The sequence below is a fragment of the Budorcas taxicolor genome, chromosome 5 (assembly GCF_023091745.1).
Source record: "Budorcas taxicolor isolate Tak-1 chromosome 5, Takin1.1, whole genome shotgun sequence".
In the NCBI taxonomy this organism is placed as follows: domain Eukaryota; kingdom Metazoa; phylum Chordata; class Mammalia; order Artiodactyla; family Bovidae; genus Budorcas; species Budorcas taxicolor.
The window spans coordinates 111,562,524-111,570,206 of NC_068914.1; the positions used below are offsets into that span (position 1 = coordinate 111,562,524).

A 7,683-nucleotide genomic window follows, 5' to 3' on the forward strand; every position below is an offset into this window, starting at 1 on the left:
TGGTCTGATCAGCATCATCCTTTGACAGGATGATACTGTCTTTGTCCCCCTTTAGTTGAATATTTTTTATATTAGATTTCTGTTCAGAATTCTCCAAGGCCTCGCTATTTCTCTTAGAGTAGAAGCTGAAGTCCATTCAGTGTCCTATAAGATCTCACCCGATCACACTGCCCTCCTTGCCAGATACTCTTCTACCTCAGAGCCCTTTACACTCCTGGCACCTGGAATGATGTTCCCGTCACCCGGAACGCTCCTCCCAGGTATCCACGTGGCTCACTTCTTCACTTTGCTCAGACTCAGGCAAAACCCCCTAACCCCAGTAATATGTATTACTTCTTAGCTCCCCAGTCAGGGACTGATTACCCCCTGCATTGAGAGCACAGAGTCTTAACCACTGGACTGCCAGGAAAGTCTATATTCTTCTCAGCGATGACAACCATCCAACATACTGCCCATTTTTCACCAGTTTATTTTCTTTCCCCTCCAACAGTAGGGGATTCCCTCGTAGCTCAGTTGGTAAAGAATCTGCCTGCAATGCAGGAGATCTGAGTTTGAATCCTGGGTCAGAAAGATCCCTTGGAGAAGGAAATGGCAACCCACTCCAGTATTCTTGCCTGGAGAATCCCATGGACAGAGGAGCCTGACAGGCTACAGTCCATGGGGTTGCAAAAGTTGGACACTGACTTAGCGACTAAACCACCAACATCCAAAAATAGGCTACAAGTTTCATAGATGTAGGGTATTTTGTCTGTTTGTGTTCATTGCCATATGCCCAGCACAAGTGCCCAGAGACATAAACTCTCAAAAATATTTACAGACTGGAGGGATGAACAAGTGGCCCTCTTCTCCAGGAAGCTGCACAAGAACATCAAACATCATCTGTTCTCACCTGAAATCAGCACCTGCCCCACAGAAGCTCCCCTGGTGTTCTCTGAGCATCCTCCTCTGCTTCCTCCCAATCCCTCATCCAACCAACCTCTGGTTCTGACAGTTTCACCTTGTGTTTCTTAACCCCTCTTCTTTCTATCCTGCCTCATCTCACTCATTAACTCTGTAGAAACTTCCCGCCTGGACTTTCTACCTCTGGAATCTCTGCTCCCTCCCCTTCCCCAATCTATCACTGGTACAGTGGTCACAGTGACTATCTTTATTGTTTAATAATTATATTAAATTAATTGGAAACATACACTCAGCTTTAATATCCTTATTTTTTGTTTGATTTTCCTTTTCCTTATCACTTGAAACGTTTCAAGTCTACAAAAAGCTGAAAGAATGAATTTTCATATACCCTACACCAGATTTACCAATTGATAACATGTTGCCATATTTCCTTTCTCTCTTTCTCCCCACTTCCTGCCTCCCTCCTTACACACACACACACACGCATACATGCACACACATGGCTCTTCAGCCCTAAATACATCATCATGCATTTCTTAAGGATAAGGACATCCTCCTGTATAATCACAATGCCATTATCACACCTAAGAAAAATAAGAGAAAGGCCAAGAAGACCCAAACCCTCTGCTTTTATTCTTGGCCTTCCTCTTACCTTCACAACAAGGATGCCCAGAACTGTATCCTCTGCACCTCTGTAAGCTTTCCTAGGCTGAGTGACTTCTGTGTTGTGGTTTCCCTATAGTAACAGTCAAGCCTTGAACATTCAGAGCCCATAGGCCTGACTACAGGATGGCAAGAAAGAGGCAGCTGGGGTGTCACCTCACAGTCGGTGTTGGAAAGAGGGAATCCTTAGGAAAGTCCCTGAATGGTGGCAAGGAGGATCTTGCATGGAGAGTTGTTTACCAGATGCCAGAGTTTGGGGCTGCAGCCAAATCTGGAAAGAATGTTTTGAGACCTGGCAGTTGCTAAGGGGATTAGCTCTGCCTTGGAAGAAAAGGCAAAACTGGGAAGAACTCCAGAAAAGTATTCCAAAAATCAGAGCCTATAAGTTTTATTTTACATGCCAACTCTAATCAGTTGGTAGGAGTTTTCAGAATTGATAAATGGAGATGGCATCTAAAGCCATCACCAGACTCAGTAAAAGAAAGAGAGAGAGAGAGAAAATAAGGAAGAAACAAAGAAAGAGAGGACTGTGATTGATTAATCATGTCTGCCATGGGTTCAGGTAAAGCGTAATGGGAAAGGACCTGGGAATCAAAAGGAAGAAAAAAGTGAGGCCTCCTAAAATGTACTTTTGAATGACTTAAATCCAGCAGAGCATATACCTGAGTGGAAACAGCACAGGCTTTGTGACTTTGAATACTGGTTCTGCCTCATATCTTACTGCGTATCTTGGGCAATTTACAAAACCCAATCTGTGAAATGGGACTATTTGGCAGATTAGATGAAATAATGCATTACAAAGATAATTACTTACATAGTAGTTTCCATGAACCAGATATTGGTCTAAGACCTTTGCATGTAAATTAATTAAATTGATTCCCACAACAGCCCTATAAGGTTATTCTTCCTAGTTTATCCCAGGAAACTGAATCTCAGAGAGGTTAAGAGAACTGCCAAGAAGATCTGTGATTTCACAGAATTCTATAAGACTCGACTCTGAAGTTCACAGGTGCATAAAACACAGTCAGTAGGGCACTTCAGCTTAAACCAGGCAGGCTACAGAGTCATCAACAGGACAGGAGCAAGGGGTTCACTTGAAGAGAAGAAAAGGGACAAAACCAGGGCTCAAGAATTTGACCTTCAACAAGACACCTCTGGCCTTTTCATGTTTTGCTGGAGCATGAAGGTCTTACTCCAGATCCACCAAAATACACAGGATAGGGAAGTCTTCATTTTGCAGAGGACCCATCCTGCTTTTTCCTGCATTGGGTCCAAGCATTCTTTTACAACATGGCCTTAGATCAGGTGTTGACAAACTACAGCCAGATCCTGCCCATCACTGTTTCTTTCTAAATAACGTTTTGTGGGAACATAGCCAGGCTTATTCTTTGATGTTGATATTTGATGTTTTTTCCATGGCCAATTCCACACTACTTCTGCAGAACAAAGCCATCATGATGGAGACCACCTGGCCTGCAAAGCCCCTTATATGGCCCTTTGCAATGACTGTTTGCTGATTCCTGCTGCCCACCTTAGACCAGACTTTGTACATATCAATATGTCACGTATGACCAATCATCTTGGGTGTTCTCCAGGGGAGGTAGCAAGTGGGACATCCATAAGAGGAACCAAGATAAAAACAGGTGTGGACAGAAGAGGATATTGCAAGGCTTCCCTGGAAGTCCAGGGGTTAACGCTCCAAGTGTCCATTGCAGGGGGCACAGGTTCAATACCTGGTCGAGGAACTTAGATCCCACATGCCATGTGGCAAGGCCCAAAAATAAAAATTAAATTAAAAAACAGTATATTGCAGAGCAATAACATGTTAAGCTATGTGATGTGATAAAATGGCTCGGCATCAACTGGGAACTGCAGTGTTAAGCAAGCAAGAAGATTTCTCCGGAACTTCTTAGGACTTTTAAAATGCCGTCACGACTTGAGCGTGCTGAGAGGAGGATATGGCTCACAGAACATATTTTCCTCATGGGACTATCTTCTTTGGAACATTCTTTGGCAGATGCTGAAATAAAGAAGTCTTTAGAATCAAGCTCCCTGGGAACTAGGAATGCAACGGTGAGGGCTGTGGCTTGGTGAGCGTGTCTTTCTCTCATCAAGGGAAGAGGCAAGAGAACTAAAGACAGGCAGAGTGGACGAAAGAAGGAGAGGTGTTTGAAGAGAAGGAAGAATGTTGGGCCCTGGAGAGACAACTTGGGTGGATGTGAGGAACATCTGGTGACTGAACTATTGTGGGGAACCGTGTCTCCAAAGCGGGGCTATGGCCCAGTGCAGGGTGTGTGGTCACTTTCACCACCCCCAGCATCATCATCAGCACCTCTAGAGAAGCTTCCCTCCCTCCCTGAGGGCTCACTGCTCTGCGGATCCTGCATTATGTCCTTCCAGACACAAGAAAGTAAAAGTGTTAGTCACTTGTCACTTGACAAAGCCTTGGTGTTTCCCTGATGGCTCAGCTGGTAAAGAATCTGCCAGCAATGCAGGAGACCTGGATTTGATGCCTGGGTTGGGAAGATCCCCTGGAGAAGGGAATGACTGCCAACTGCAGTATTCTTGCCTGGAGAATCCCACGGACAGAGTAGCCTGGCGGGCTACAGTCCATGAAGTCGCAAAGAGTCAGACATGACTGAGCGATCGCCAGTGTAGGAGACTCTGGAGACATGGGTTCAATCCCTGGGTCAGGAAGATACTCTGGAATATATTCTTGCCTGGAAAATTCTACAAACAGAGGAGCATGGACAGTGCGTGGGACCACAGAGAGTCGGACACAACTGAGAGACTGAGCACACATCACATTCACACATATGATGTCACTTAATTCTTATTTTACAAATAAGAAGAGTCACCCAGAGTCAAAGCTGCTAAGTGGCAGTGCAAAGACTTATCTCTGTGAGTCAGACCCCAGAGCCCGTGTTCTCACCACTGCCCTGCACAGCTCTGAGTTAGATAGAGACCCAGAATTCCATCGTGCAGCATGCAAAAGCATTCCGTGTATGGATGCAACACCAAAACATTTGGAGGAAAAGACAAACAAACCAGTGTCGCTTGGGATATTTGGCTGCACAGGGCCAAACAGCTAGGGACTGCCTTTTCCACAGCACATTCAGATGTTTGGATATCATATTTTCTTTTTCTCTTTTTCCTCTTATATTAAGTATCCCTTCTTAACTTATGTCATAAATTATACATCAATCTTTATCAGGCTTAGCCAATGTATTATTCTTGCTCATAAAGTGAACATAAGAGGACATTTTTTGAACATTAAAAAGCATTTTTCAGCCCAAACACTATGACTACTGTATTTACCATAAGCCCTTATTTAGATTTCATATGATTGCTAGTTCTTTGCGGGGGAAGGGGGTGGGGTGCTTGGAGCCCTCAGAACAGCTTCCTAGGATGGATTCCGAAAACAAGATTCATAACTCAATTAAATCTTTTGTGGCTCAGAAACATACCTGCTTTAAATGCTAGCATTTATCAAGTCCTAGCTAACCGATGATTTCCACACTGAAAATATGAGGAAAACAGTAAATCAACACTCTTTGGCGAGTAGGGAGATGGAGATAAATCCAGGTCTGGAAAAGCAATGCAGGATGTGAAAAACTTGCACACTATTTTGGATTTGCGGCGATGGCAAAAAAATGAAGATTCCGCTGCCATGCTACAAACATCAGCTGGGGGCGCCTGAAGGCGGTTTGCGTGGGACAGTCCACCTCAGATCTACTTTCTTGCATCTACAGCAAAATAAAGGACAGCTGCCAGCAGGCCAGAGTGAAATAGACAGGCTGTCACCCTGTTGTAAATTTCTGTTTACCTGGTGAGCGGTGAGGTCAGGGTTCTGTGTTCCTCCGTCCAAAGAGCTGCAGGGCAGAGTGTTCAAATCGTGGCTGGCCCCAGAGTACTGCCCTTCATGGTGCTTCAGCTGCTTCTAAGATCCCATTGGAAATCTCAAAGGGCTGGAGAGCCTCGAGGCCAATATTCCGTTTCCAAGAGAGTCCTGCTCCCCCACTGCACCTCCCTTGCTTGCGTCGACTTTGGAGTGGGTCAGGTTTCTTCCACCCCTGCTCCAAGCAGCTGGGAATCCAAGCGCTGTGCTGGCCGAGTGAGGAGGCCTCTGAAACCACTTCCAGATGTGCTTGGCTGGCTGGCTCCGATGGGCCAGACTTCCTTTTGCAGCCTCCTCCGGCAGCCTGCAAATCATTTTGAAAACAAGGCTGCTCTGGAGGTAAAGATGCAAAACTGGAAAAAAGCAAATGCTTGGAGGGTGAATTTCCACCACACATTGGGTCTCAGGTAAATGTTGAGAGGGCAGAAGTGAAGAAGTTAAGTGCGTACCAATTTTAAGACTGTCTTCATGGCCACTAGAATCACCTGAAATGCCCTTGTCATTAGAATGCATTCATCTCCAAGTCGAAACCCAGATAACAACTGTCGTATCCTCTGCCAAGGCAATGATAGTGACAGAAAGTTTCTAGATGGTGTGTTTTGTGCCTGAACATGGAAAGGAATCAGGCAGTGCATCAGCCCCACCCAGTTCTGTGCTGTTCTGTGTTCCTGCCATTTATTCTCAGAAACCCAGGAAACCATGCCAGCACTTAGCCTGGGATCAGGAATGTATTCAGCAGTGGCTTCTCTTCCTAGTTCCTACAAGGAAATGAGTCTGCCTCTGCTCACCGCCTCCATCTAAAACGATATTGCCCAACAGAAATATAATGCAAGCCACATTGCCATTTAAAAATTTCCAGTAGTCGCTTTAAGAAAAATATTGTGTCCACAAGTCTCTTCTCTATGTCAGCATCTCCACTGCTGTCCTGCAAACAGGTTCATCAGTGCCATCTTTCTAGATTACATGTATGTGCGTTAATACAGTGGGGAAAGGTGGAGGAGAGACAAACTGAAAGAGTAAGAATGAAAAATATACATTACCATGTGTAAAATGGATAGCCAAAGGGAATTACTGTATTAAACAGGGAGCTTTAACCTGGTACTCTGTGACAACCTAGAGGGGTGGGATAGGATGGGAGGTGGGAAGGATGTTCAGGAGGGAGGGGACATATGTATACCTATGGCTGATTCATGTTGATGTGTAGCAGAAACTAACACAATATTGTAAAGCCACGATCTTCCAATAATTAACAAATAAAAACTCCTGGTTTAAAAAAAGTATAGTGAAGTAAGACAGAGAAAAACAAATATTGTATGATAACGGGTATATGTGGAATCTAGAAAAATGGTACTGATGGACCTATTTGCAGTGCAGGGACAGAGATGCCGACGGATAGAACGGACTTGTGGATGTAGTGGGGGAAGGAAAGGGTGGGACGAATTGAGAGAAGAGCACTGACACATATACACTAGCGTGTGTAAGACAGATAGCTGGTGGGAAGCTGCTCTATGGCCCAGGGAGCTCAGCCTGCTGCTCTGTGATGACCCAGAGGGGCGGCATGTGATGGGGGACTGGAAGGGAGGTCTAAGAGGGACGGATCTATGTGTACATATAGCTGACTCACACTGTTGCAAAGCAGGAACTAACGTAACATGTAATGCACTTATCCTCCAATTTAAAAATAAAGCATTTTAAAAATCCTTCACACAAAAAAGAAAAACACAAAGAGGTCAAATTAATTTTAATGATAAATTTTATTTAACTCAATATATTAGAAATATTATTTCAATATTTAAAACAAGACATTTTACACTTTTTGTTTTGCGTGAAGCCTTTAAAATCTGGTGTGTCTTTTACATTTGCAACATATCTCAATTCCAACACTAAATTTCATCAGAAACAACTTATATGTATTTAGATTTTATAAAATTTATGATTTAAAAAATAGATTTGCAGGCTCAGGTTGCTCCAAACACACTTCAAACTTTTCCAGTAACTGGATCATGAACCAGTTTTTCAACTGAAATTGATTAAGACTAGGTACAATTTAAAATTCAGTTCCTCAGTGGCACTAGTCACATATTAAGTTCTCATAGCCAGTGTTGCTAGTGGCTACTATAATGAACACTGTGGCTCTGAAGGATTTAGTGGCGGCTGGTTTCAGACTTGAACTTGCAGAGTCAGAGTATCTAGACCAGATCTATTTGCATAGAACTTCGAAC

The 7,683-nt window shown here is 43.9% G+C and overlaps 1 protein-coding gene across 1 annotated transcript in view; it reads right to left on the reverse strand.

Moving 5' to 3' along the window:
- Positions 1-5,493, reverse strand: part of GLT8D2 (glycosyltransferase 8 domain containing 2) — a 35,979-nt gene extending 30,486 nt beyond the window's left edge. Inside the window, exon 1 of the mRNA XM_052640923.1 lies at positions 5,390-5,493. The gene's annotated coding sequence lies outside the window, so the exon portion shown is untranslated. The remainder of the gene's footprint in view (positions 1-5,389) is intronic.
- Positions 5,494-7,683: the final 2,190 nt, after the last annotated feature.